This window comes from Chrysemys picta, chromosome 5, assembly GCF_011386835.1.
Source record: "Chrysemys picta bellii isolate R12L10 chromosome 5, ASM1138683v2, whole genome shotgun sequence".
NCBI classification, from domain to species: Eukaryota; Metazoa; Chordata; order Testudines; family Emydidae; genus Chrysemys; species Chrysemys picta.
This window is the reverse complement of record NC_088795.1, coordinates 99,246,849-99,258,764: the sequence shown is the minus strand read 5'-3', so window position 1 is coordinate 99,258,764 and position 11,916 is coordinate 99,246,849. Positions and strand designations below refer to the sequence as shown.

At 41.9% G+C, this 11,916-nt stretch overlaps 1 long non-coding RNA gene across 1 annotated transcript; it reads right to left on the bottom strand.

The window, feature by feature from the left end:
• Positions 1–480: 480 nt before the first annotated feature.
• LOC135983736 (uncharacterized) lies at positions 481–8,300 on the bottom strand. The gene is made up of 3 exons (XR_010601509.1): positions 7,726–8,300; positions 6,756–7,051; positions 481–2,674 (listed from the first exon to the last, which is right to left on the bottom strand). It is a non-coding gene; the product is annotated as an uncharacterized LOC135983736 (long non-coding RNA).
• Between the last annotated feature and the right edge of the window lie 3,616 nt (positions 8,301–11,916).

The window sequence follows — 11,916 nt, the reverse complement described above, 5'->3', positions numbered from 1 at the left end:
GCCAGATCTGCTCTGGCATATTCTGGAGACACAGGCAGGGTTGCCTAGCTAATGATAAAGGCTGTGTTATAATATTTCAAGCTGGAAAAATGGGAGCCTCCAGCTGTTTTGTGTAAATTCTAACTTGCAGTCACAAGTCTTGGCCTCCTTTCCACCCTCAGAAAAATATTTTAAAAATTGATGAAGCACACTTAAAAAAAAAATCAGGACATACTATTTAATTCTTTTCAATGAAGTGGGGAGGTGTCCCATTGTTGATGTTTAAAAGGGTTTTTTAGGTAGACCCAAGAGCAACACCAAATATGCTCAGAAGCTTTTCCTCCTCTGTGCATATACTTGCCTGCTGCTCCTACTTCAGTTTTGCTGCTATTATTTCTAGCAATTATCCTCTTGCAAAGCCTGGGGAAGAGCATATATGTGACAGACCCCTGAGCAGTGCATGAGAGTGATGCAACTGGCCCGTTAGAAAAAGTCATTTTTCTGTTTAGGAAGTTCGCTGTCAAATGCACAAGGTAAACAAACTAGACAAATAGAAGTATTATTGCTCTCATTTTGGTTTTAATCATTTTAGGGACTACAAAAATAGGTTTAAAAAAGCAAATTAAATGTGTGATTATTTTTTGTTTACATCCATATAATCACTTCTGATTTTAGAAAGTCATTAACAAATGGACTACTTAAAGTCCTGAAGACCATTAATGTCAGAATTAATAGACATACAAGAGATAATGGTACTAAAGAAAAGAATTCTAGATGGGGTGATGTACAAGATGTTTAGTGTCCATAAATTTAATGTTATTCTCTTCAAATTATTGCTCTTCTATAGATCAACTGTATTGCAAGCAGTAAGTTTATTGCTTTGCTCCCGGGAAATGACCAAGTTCATCAACAAAAATGGCAATACCAGAAAAAAAATCCACATTTTAAGCATTCTTATGCTTTCTACCCCATCCACTTGCTACAATTGTCCATGGATGATTGCATTGGAACTATTATTGTATTTACATATTTGTTTCTTCAAACTTGAGTGCTGTTTACTTCTGGTTAAATAAAAACAGAAGAAAGCAATTCAGAATTTACTGGCTTATTTGAACCATGCCAAAGCAATGTTTATGCAAGCCTTATCAGCTTAAACAAAACAAACAAACAGGATGAAATCTATTTGAAATGAGCCCAGATTCAAATTACACCACCTTCTGCATCCCAAATTTTATGGGTGGGCTAGATCTGGATTCTGATATGAATCAGAATTTTATGGGGTTTGGTTGAGTCTGGATTAAGATCTGGAACTCTGTGCAGGCTGCTTGGATTCAGGTGTCAATTTTATAGCTCTAGTTTAATTTTTATCTAGTTCCAAATAAAATGGAAGTTGAAGGCTGTCTTATTGCTATGAATTATTCTCTTGTCCATAACTGAAGCTACAGGACAATCTTCAGCTGCACAGTTCTAAATAAATGTTTCCTTAGTGGATATTAAGTGTGAAAGAACATGGCTCTAGTTCTAGTGACAGTATAGAGCAGTGGTTTGATCTTCTCATTTGCAGACACCTTCAAAATTTCAAATGGAGGTGCAGGAACCCCTTTGGAAATCTTAGTCTGCAGACCCTGGGGGAAAGCCACTGGTATAGAATGTTTAAAAACAGATGCAATTAGGGTTGTCAACTTTCTAATTGAAAGAAACTGAACATCCTTTCCCCATCTCTTCCCTGAGGCCCTGCCACTTCTGAGGCCCCACCCCCACTCACTCCAGCCCCCCTCCCTCTATTGCTTGCTCTCCCCCACCCTCACTCACTTCCACTGGGCTGGGGCAGGAGGTTGGGATGCAGGAAGTGGTGAGGGCTCCAGGGTGGGGCCAGAAATGAGGGGTTCAGGGTATGGGAGGAGGCTGTGGGAGAGTGTTTGGGTACAGGAGGGGGTTCCAACCTGGGGAAGGGGGTTCAGGGTCTGGGCTCCAGCCATGCGGCGCTTACTTCAGGCAGCTCCCATTTGGCGATGCAGCAGGGCTAAGGCAAGGTCCCTGCCTGCCCTGGATCTGTGCTACTCATGGAAGCAGCTGCCATGTCCAGCCCCTAGGTGGAGGCACAGCCAGGCCGTTCTGCACAGTGCACAGTGCCCACACCTGCAGGTGCTGCCCCTGCAGCTCCCATTGGCTGTGGTTCCTGCCAATGGAAGCTGTGGTGATGGCACTTGGAAGCTCTGCATGCTGCCCCTGACCACACCTGCGCCTGGAGGCCGCTGGGACATAGTCACTTCTGGGAGCTCCATAGAATCCAGGCACACAGGGATGCTGCTGTGCCACTGACCGGACTTTTAATGGCCTGGTCAGCCGTGCTGATTAGAGCTGCCAGGATCCCTTCTTGACTGGGCATTCCAGTCAAGAACTGGATGCCTGGCAACCCCAGATGCGATGTGGGGGGGATTAAAGATAAAAAGGAAAACCTGTTTAAAAGATGGTTAACTTTACAGGAGACTAAAGGGAGGCCCAGTTCTCCATTCATCAGCTGCCACATTACATATAGGCATTCCTCATTTAAATAATTGAGTTTGACATCAAATCACATGCAGAAATAATTTCCTTAGAAAAAAGGCAGGGCTTTGGAGCTCCGCTCCAGCTCCAGGCAAAAGCCTGCAGCTCCACTGCTCTGCAATCCAGCTCCGGACTCCCCTCCAAAGCCCTGGAATAAGGAAAATAGCATTATCCCTAAAGTTACTGTGATTTATTATTACTCATTCCCCTTCTGCCTGACTTCCTGCTACAACCTTAAACAGTTCCTAAAAATGTGAATTGCTTGAGTGTGGTTAGTAAATACTAATGCATACATGATTAGTATTTTTAGATGCTAATGTTTCCTAATGGATGCATTTTATTATCAGTTGGAATGTTTCTCTAATGTTTAGAAAATACAAGCCTTGCTTTACATAGCTGTTTTCTAGAGTGCTTTCATGCACTTGAATACAGAATAGATATTTGGTGGCTGAGAATTCACACTAACCAGGATGCAAATATAGGTCTGATTATTTTTAGTTCTTAGTTGCATTTTTAAAGCCTTCAGCCATTGGGAAGCCATAAAATCTTGCAAACTAAGCTAGGCCTCACCCACTAGATACTTGGATACCAGAGGTGCAGAGAACACATTGCTGCCAAAGAGAATAAGATTAGTGTGGACAAACCTATTTATCTCAAATTGGTAACCAATTAACGTGCTTGTTACTTGTTTGTTAACTGCAAACAATTGATCTGAGGTAAAAAGCTCTAGTGTAGACAAGCCAATAGGGTAGGTCCTCATCAGCAAAAGGCGTTTTTCCAATCATGTTTGCTTAAATTACCATCTCATGATTTAAATGTACTGATAAAATGCAGGCTGGGCTAAGGGGTTGGAAGTGTGGAAGAGGGCTCTGGACTGAGCCTGAGGTAGAGGGTTGGGGGGCAGGCACTGGGAGGGAGTTTGAGTGCAGGCAGGGGTGCAGGCTCCAGCTGGGAGGCACTTCCCTTGTGCAGTTCCTGGTCAGCAGTGCAACAGGGCTAAGGCAGGCAGTTCCTGGCCAATGGGAGCTGTGGGGGTGGCACCTGCAGGTGCGAGGGCAGGGGCAGCCCCTGCCTGGCAACCCATGGACAAGGAAGTTTACAGTTTACCTGTGTTAGCAGTATCAGAGGGGTAGCTGTGTTAGTCTGGATCTGTAAAAAGCGACAAAGTCCTAGGGCACCTTATAGACTAACAGACGTATTGGAGCATAAGCTTTTGTGGGTGAATACCCACTTCATCAGATGAATGTAGTGGAAATTTCTTCTCGCAGTTGAGGTATGAACACCAAGGGAGGAGAAACTGCTTCTGTAGTTGGCTTGCCATTCAGTCTTTGTTTAATCCTGAGCTGATGGTGTCAAATTTGCAAATGAACTGAAGCACAGCAGTTTCTCTTTGAAGTCTGGTCCTGAAGTTTTTTTTGCTGCAGGATGGCTACCTTTAAATCTGCTATTGTGTGTCCAGGGAGGCTGAAGCGTTCTCCTACAGGTTTTTGTATATTGCCATTCCTATATCTGACTAGTGTCCATTTATTCTTTTATGTAGAGACTGACCAGTTTGGCCGATGTACATAGCAGAGGGGCATTGCTGGCACATGATTGTGTATATTGCATTGGTGAATGTGCAGGTGAATGAACTGATGATGCATCAGAGAGGTTTTAGCTGAGGACTGTAGGTGATGGCCAGTGGAGTTCTGTTGGTTTCTTTCTTGGGTACCCAGAAGCCTTCTGCTGCAAGACAAGCCATCATCAGTGATCTGCAACCCATCCTGGACAACGATCCCTTGCTCTCACAGGCCTTGGGAGACAGGCCAGTCCTTGCCCACAGACAACCCGCCAACTTTAGGCATTCTCACCAGCAACCACACACACTGCACCATAGTAACTAACTCAGGAACCAATCCATGCAACAACCTTGATGCCAACTCTGCCCACATATCTACACCAGCAACACCATCACAGAACCTAACCAGATCAGCCACAAACATCACTGGTTCATTCACCTGCACGTCCACCAATGTAATATATGCCATCATGTGCCAGCAATGCCCCTCTGCTATGTACATCGGCCAAACTGGTCAGTCCCTACATAAAAGAATAAATGGACACTAGTCAGATATAGGAATGGCAATATACAAAAACCTGTAGGAGAACACTTCAGCCTCCCTGGACACACAATAGCAGATTTAAAGGTAGCCATCCTGCAGCAAAAAAAACTTCAGGACCAGACTTCAAAGAGAAACTGCTGCGCTTCAGTTCATTTGCAAATTTGACACCATCAGCTCAGGATTAAACAAAGACTGAATGGCAAGCCAACTACAAAAGCAATTTCTCCTCCCTTGGTGTTCATACCTCAACTGCGAGAAGATGGCCTCATCCTCCCTGATCGATTGAACTAACCTCATTATTTCTAGACAGATTCTTGCCTGCATATTTATACCTGCCTCTGGAAATTTCCACTACATTCATCTGATGAAGTGGGTATTCACCCACAAAAGCTTATGCTCCAATACGTCTGTCTAAGGTGCCACAGGACTCTGTCGCTTTTTACATGTGATAGCAGGTCCAGGTAAAGATTAAAGGGAAGCACAGGGCTGAGCATGTGGAAAACAGCTAGAATTTCCCCATGTATTAGCTAACAGGTGGTTAAAAAACAAACTTTTCCTTAGTGATGACAAGTGCTCAAGACAGGTATTCACTCCATGTTACTTTTGAGTCAGTAGTTAACCAAAACCACAGCATGGTGCTAGAGTTACTGTGTTGTTGGATAGGTCCTCTTTCAGATAAAGCATAAAACTAGGTTCTTCTGTGGTCATTAGATGGAACTTTTTTCAAGAATAGGAGTGTAAATTCTAGCTTGGATAATTTCATTATGCCTACCTACATTCCCCCTGCAATTTCAATTGGATGTTATACTTTTCATTCAACTATTGTGTTGTATTGTTGGATGCTGTTAAACAGCTGCTGCATTTAATTTCAAAGATAGCCACAGCTGAATGATATGTGAAGTGATCCCTTCAGATATTGTATAGCCTTTATAAAGCATTTTCAGATGGTATGAGTTATGGAAATGCTAGATAGAGGAGAAACTATCATCGGTTCCAAATCCTAAACTGCTTCTAATTATTGTACTGATGCAAATTAAATGCAAGTTATTGCCATAATACAAATATGCTGGCTCTTTAATCAATTTGCCTCCTAGTATTAATAGTTGGAGGATCTTAAAAAAAGCAGCTCACTAATTATTTTTATTACAAAGATAGTGGTATCCCCCACAAAATCATGACAGATACAATGAAAGTCAGCCAATGTGCATATTAAACTGTTTCTCATGTGCAAGGGAGAAACATTGAATTGGATTTGCTGCTTTTATCCCCTCCTGATTCTTTCACTTCAGCAGGTCAAGATGAATTAATCCTAAAGCTATGTGTTATTTTGTTGGCATCTATGAAATGTGACATCAGATTACCAGAACCCACATAGTAGAGTGCATCCAATACTTGAATCAGTTTCATCACAATAAATAAATAACCACAACTCAAGTCCAAATTGCCAATGGACTTTGAATTCAGAAAAAGGAAATTGTGGCAATGGGGCCTCCTTCTGGCATATTACATTATATTTCTCCTCCTGCAGAAAAACACACATACATTTCTTTACTTTTGGAAAAAACAGAAATCTATGTATTTCACACCTGGAATGTCTCTACCTAAGAGCCAGAATTCTAGATGTATATTTGCTGCTTTTTAGCATGAGCAGCTAGCCAAAGTTTGGGTACCTGGGGATGGTCAATTTGGGAGTAGTAATCAGGTATTTCACTGATGCAGTTTTGTTTACTTACTAAGAAAGTCCTATGTCTCTGAATGCAGAAGAAATCAAATAGTAGGAAACTGCTTGTTTTGCTCACAGTACCAAGAACACTTTTCAGCCAGCACCATTGACCCAACCCCCTTCTCCCCCCCCCCCCCCAATACTTAGCAAGAACTCCTGGGGAGGTTCATATACTCCTTTTGTCTTGGGTGGAGTCTTATCCTTATAGTTAATTGAAGGGTGACTCAATCTCAGTGAGATTTTAATTCACCCCATAACAAGATTTCACCCAGTTTATAAAGTACAATGCAAATACAAAATGTTAACAGAGGATCTAAAAATATTTCCAAAGAAAATAAACCATACTGCAAGATTGATATTTTACAGATCAGCAAGCTAGGGCATAGACGTGTTAAGTAACTTGCCTGTGGGTCAGTGGCAGTGCCAGCAATACAACTTGGAAGTCCTGATCCCATTGAAGTCAATAGAAGTTGTCAGTTTTCGGCTTTCACCGTTAAACAATGCTGCCTCCCACTTAAATGCTGCAGCAGAACTCAGGCAACAAGATGTTAATATGCTATTCAGTATAGGTGTAAAAAAGAAATTACACAGGATGAAAACAGCTTCAGCATCCAAGAACCACTAAGGGCATTATTATATTGCTGTCAATGGCTGTGACAGTTGGGGTGGGGGTCCTTCCTGCATGTCTTTGCTAGCAAGTCTAGACACAGAAAAAAAATGTGATCAGTACTATGCAAGTATGGAAGCCAAATGTGGGAGTCTGCAGCAAGTTTTCAAGGTATAAGGTTTATGGAAAAAATATTAAAAGCACCATGCATTAGACCAAAGTCTGGAAAAGACAGTATCAGAGGAGATAAGACAGCACTATGCAACTGTTCCCTGCAGATATTTATATTAGGCTTCTAGCTCTTTAAATGAGACATGGGCCTATGCTTCAGGAACACAATTCAAGTGCAGGGAGGAGAGTTATTTTTCTGAGGAACTGTAAACTAGAAGACTCTGGAAAAAGGCACAAGAACTGGAGATAAAGGGATCCAAACTGGCCAAGCAAAACATCTTAAACCAGTACTACAGTAAACCCAATTTTTAAAACGGGATCAAGCCAACAGATTTCCCACCCCCATGGTAAATGAAGCCTAAAGTTGGCAGCAGAATGAAAGGATCAGTGGGAAGTGCCAGGATTATAGTATGATCAGACTGAATCAAAAAAGGTTGCTGTGCAAGAACTATATTTAAAGTGTGGTGGGGACTGCATGAGGTGGGATCTTTTGTTTAGGATTGAAAATTTCAGCATGATTTTAAGACTTTGTCCACATCAATGAACTAAAGTGAGATCTTTCAAGAGGCTTGGATAATGAATCTAAAACAAATTACCTTTCCAGAGACACAAGGTACAATCTTCAGTCAGGTCATGAATTTGGCCTGTGACCAGCTATCTGGATAATGTTGGTATTCATAATGTTTTACTACACCCATTTCACAAATTGTCAAGGGGTGCACCACTGGGCTAGCACCTCCTCCTGGTCACTCTGGGGATTAACTCTGGAGGCCAATGCCCCACCTGTCATTTGCATACCATCACTCCAACTCCCATTCTGGTTGGCAGCTCACTCCAGGATTCACTGCATCTCCTTCGTGACATCCCTCCAGCTAGGTTACTCAGCATTCCCCATCTGGGGTACAGTCTATCAGCAGTCCTAGGCAGTCTTCACATTCACTACCTCAGATCTATGCCACCCCCTTGGTGGCTAGTAAGGGAAACCAGTCCTGCACTCTTCTCCAGGTTCTAGTCCAGGGACACTCAGCTCAGTAGTTTAGGCATTCCTCACTGCTCCTTCCCTGGACTGCTTCCTACCACTCCAGTTCCCCTCCTCTCTGGCTATACTAGCACCAAGAAGCCGCCTCGCTCATCTCAGGAAGTGACTGTTACCTGCCTTCCTGCAGCCTTTCCCTACAGCCCCAGTCCATAGCCAGCTTCCTGGCTTTATAGGCCCCACCTGATCCTGCACAGATGAGCTTCTCTAATTAGCTGCCTCCACCCAAAAGTTCTCCTGTTTGCAGCCTAACTAGCTGATTGGGCCCACCTGGCCCAATTCTGCTCTTCCAGGGCTAGTGTGGGGAATCTTATCCCACCACACTAATGTTTATTTAATCTAGTTAATCATTCTATATTTAATATGTCATTGTGAATAAAAATAAAGATCTTTAAAAAATGACACCTAGGTTAGTCTTTGTCTGTCTTACTACCACACCATTTTATCTAAGTTTCAGGCCTAGAATATAGTTCAAGTTATTCTTGCAAATAAAAAAATCTATTCTGTTTTAATTCTAGAGCTTCAAAAAGCCATTTTTCACATAGTAGAAATCACACATTTCTTTGAGCTCCCATAGAGGGCCATGCATATGGCAAAACTAAAATATAACAGAGTGAAAGAGTGGTATTTTGTGCTTTAACGGCTTTATGGCTCAACTTCCATGGTACTAATATGTTAATATAATTAATTATAATAAAAGCAAAAGAGGACCAACAATTTTTTAGTTTTTGTTTTTTTAATTTGAAAAGACTAGATTAAGGAACAGATTCTGTTTTGAATTTTCTATATGGTATCTGCTGCACACCAGAAAAATAAACACTTGTGACAACCAGTACAGATTACATCCTATATGTTCAGGAGACTCCAGATAAACACAGGCCAGCTGTAGACAAAAGCAGAGACAAAAGAATGAGAAAAACATTTATAATGCATACAAGATGATTACTTTATTGAGTTTAAGAAACAGCCTTACCAACACTCAAAAAATAAGGCCTGAGCTAATTAAAAAAAACTCATGGAGGTTTTTACAACTATCAAGATGCCAATATCCCTCCTATTTAAAGTGTGAACTGTTGTAGAGGGCAGGCTGCCAGCACCCAAATTAGTCTTGCATTTTCATGGTGTCGAATACTGTAACATGTACAACTGGCAAAGAACCTCATAGTTTCAGGCATAAAGTGCCAGCAGCAACATCACACTAGCACTCGAGTTTAATCAAGGCAGTAGGCAATATATCAGACTCAAGCATGCTTAAAACCTTATTTCACTTCCTTTTTTTTTTTGCAACCTTGAAAAGTAAAGATGCAGTCACTAAACTGGAATTTACATGACCTATTTTTCCATATGTATTATTAACATAATACCAACATCACACCCATTGAGAGAAGAGGTTGTCTTTTTCCTACTTGCTCAAAATTGAAAAAATAAGGAAGTTTTTATGTACTTATAAGGAACTGTCTTCTATCACTTGGCACCATGTGTATATTGAGTTCTGATCAGCTTTTCCTCTCCATATTTTTGGGCATTAAAGTCTCACAGTGGTGAAGATTTTCTTTTGTTTTCTTAATGAGTCATGACAGAGATTGCTTCACTGAACCCCGCCAACATGTTCTGTGGATTGAATGTGTGCAAATATTAGAAATGTGTCATTTGTATATTACATAGCAGATAAATAAAATATATACTGTATGTGCTCAAATACCATAATGAAAGGCAAATTAGCATTGCTTAAATCAATCCATACTAGTTCAGGATTCTCTCTGTTTTAAGAGCATTTTCAGAAATTGTAATATTATTATTTGTATTTTGGTGACACATAAGCATTCCTGTTAAGGATGCACATATTATTTACCTCTCATTTGCTCTGCTCTCCAAGAGCAGGCACAGAGAGACTCTGATACTCACAAGTTATACACAATGTGACTGTGAGTAATCTTCTCTAGTAGTTTTTTTAACCTACTTATAAGTAGTTAATCTTTTTAAAAACTCAAGGTTATTTATTTATTTTTTTCCATACTTGCCTGGTCTTTATTCACATTAAATATAAAAATGAGCCTCAGAGCTCTCAAGCAAAAATGTCAGTCCTACCAGCAGAGAGAAACAACAGCTGGTCCTGAAGGGGGGTGGGGTTGGGAGGAAGCAAAGGACACTTTCTCTTGCTCTTTCTTGTGGTGATAGAAGGAAGATTAGATCCTGACTTTCTGCTTCAGTGCAGGGAGAATCTGTAAAAGGCTACCTCTTGCTCTCCTCTTTAAAGAAAAGTGGAGGAGAAATCAGGCAGGGTGAGACCACCCCTTTTGCTTAATTGTATGAAGCACACAGCATAAACACTGATTGGGATCGGAGATATTGTCACATTGTTTGGGACAGTGGGCCCCTTCCTGATTTTCCCTTTCACAGCAGAAGAAGAATCAGTCTAAGATTTCTTCACTTCTCTTCAGTCAGAAAACAGAAAATAAGGCCATGGTAAATCACCTACCTCCAATTCTCTCCCTCAGAGGATATTGGGGAGAGGGATAGCTCAGTGGTTTGAGCATTAGCCTGCTAAACCCAGGCTCGTGAGTTCAATCCTTCAGGGGGCCATTTGGGGCAAAATCAGTACTTGGTCCTGCTAGTGAAGGCAGGGGGCTGGACTCAATGACCTTTCAAGGTCCCTTCCAGTTTTAGGAGATAGGATATCTCCATTTATTTATTTTTAAAAAGGAAGTGTACTATATAGTGATAGGATTGAATATATATGCAGAAGGAACCCATGTCTCAAAAGTGGGGGAAGATAGCTTATTGAAGAGCTGCCCAAAGAAGGAGGAGGTGGGGTAAAATCCATCTTGATCCCAACTCCAGCTGCTCACCTTCTAATGAGAAGCAGAAAGGAGTGGAGCCCAGGGCCAGTTTTATCTCCTTAGCACAGGCAGCTGAGGTGATAAGGAAGCACATAGACCACTGAATGGCCACAGGTTGCTAGGAAATTCCCTGGGGGCTGTGAGGATCATTGGATATTTCTAAGGCCATGTGTACACTATAAAATTATGCCGACCTAAGTTACATCAGCATATAATCACCACAGTTATTACATTGCATGTGCATGCTTTGTTCCTTGTGTCAGCAATGCGCATACATAGTGCAGTGCACCGTGGGAAGATATTCCACTGTGCAACTCACCACCAACCAGCACAGGGTGTTTTGGGAAGTTTTTGTAGTGCCTTCTGGGGCCAAAACAAGTTACGCAGGGGTAACTGGGAGCACGGGGTCAACTTTCCATAATGCAGTATTCTCCATACTATAATTTCATCTGCACCCAATAATATTTTGCGATTTCTTTTCAAAATCCACACAAACCCACGCGTCCCTCCTCCCTATCTGCCTTCTCTGACAGAAGCATGGAGCCTGCACTACTGTCATGAGTGTTGCAAGCACAGGGAGCAGTATTTGAAGAGTTGCAGGAAGAGCTGTGGGGAACATGACAATTGCTTGGCGGCAAGATTGCTGTGGGACATAGAAAGAAAAAGTTCAAGGTTGTTGTTGGAACTCACAGAACAGCGTGAGGTGCTAGAATGCCGGTTCTGGTCCCAAGAAACAAACACTGACTGGTGGGATTGCATTGTCATGCAGGTTTGGGATGACGAGCAATGGCTGCAGAACTTTCCTGGATCTGTGGGCCAAGCTTGCCCTGGCCCTCTACCTGTAGGGACACCAAAATGAGAGCTGTACGTATAGTCGAGAAGCGAGTGGCAATTGCACTGTGGAAACTTGC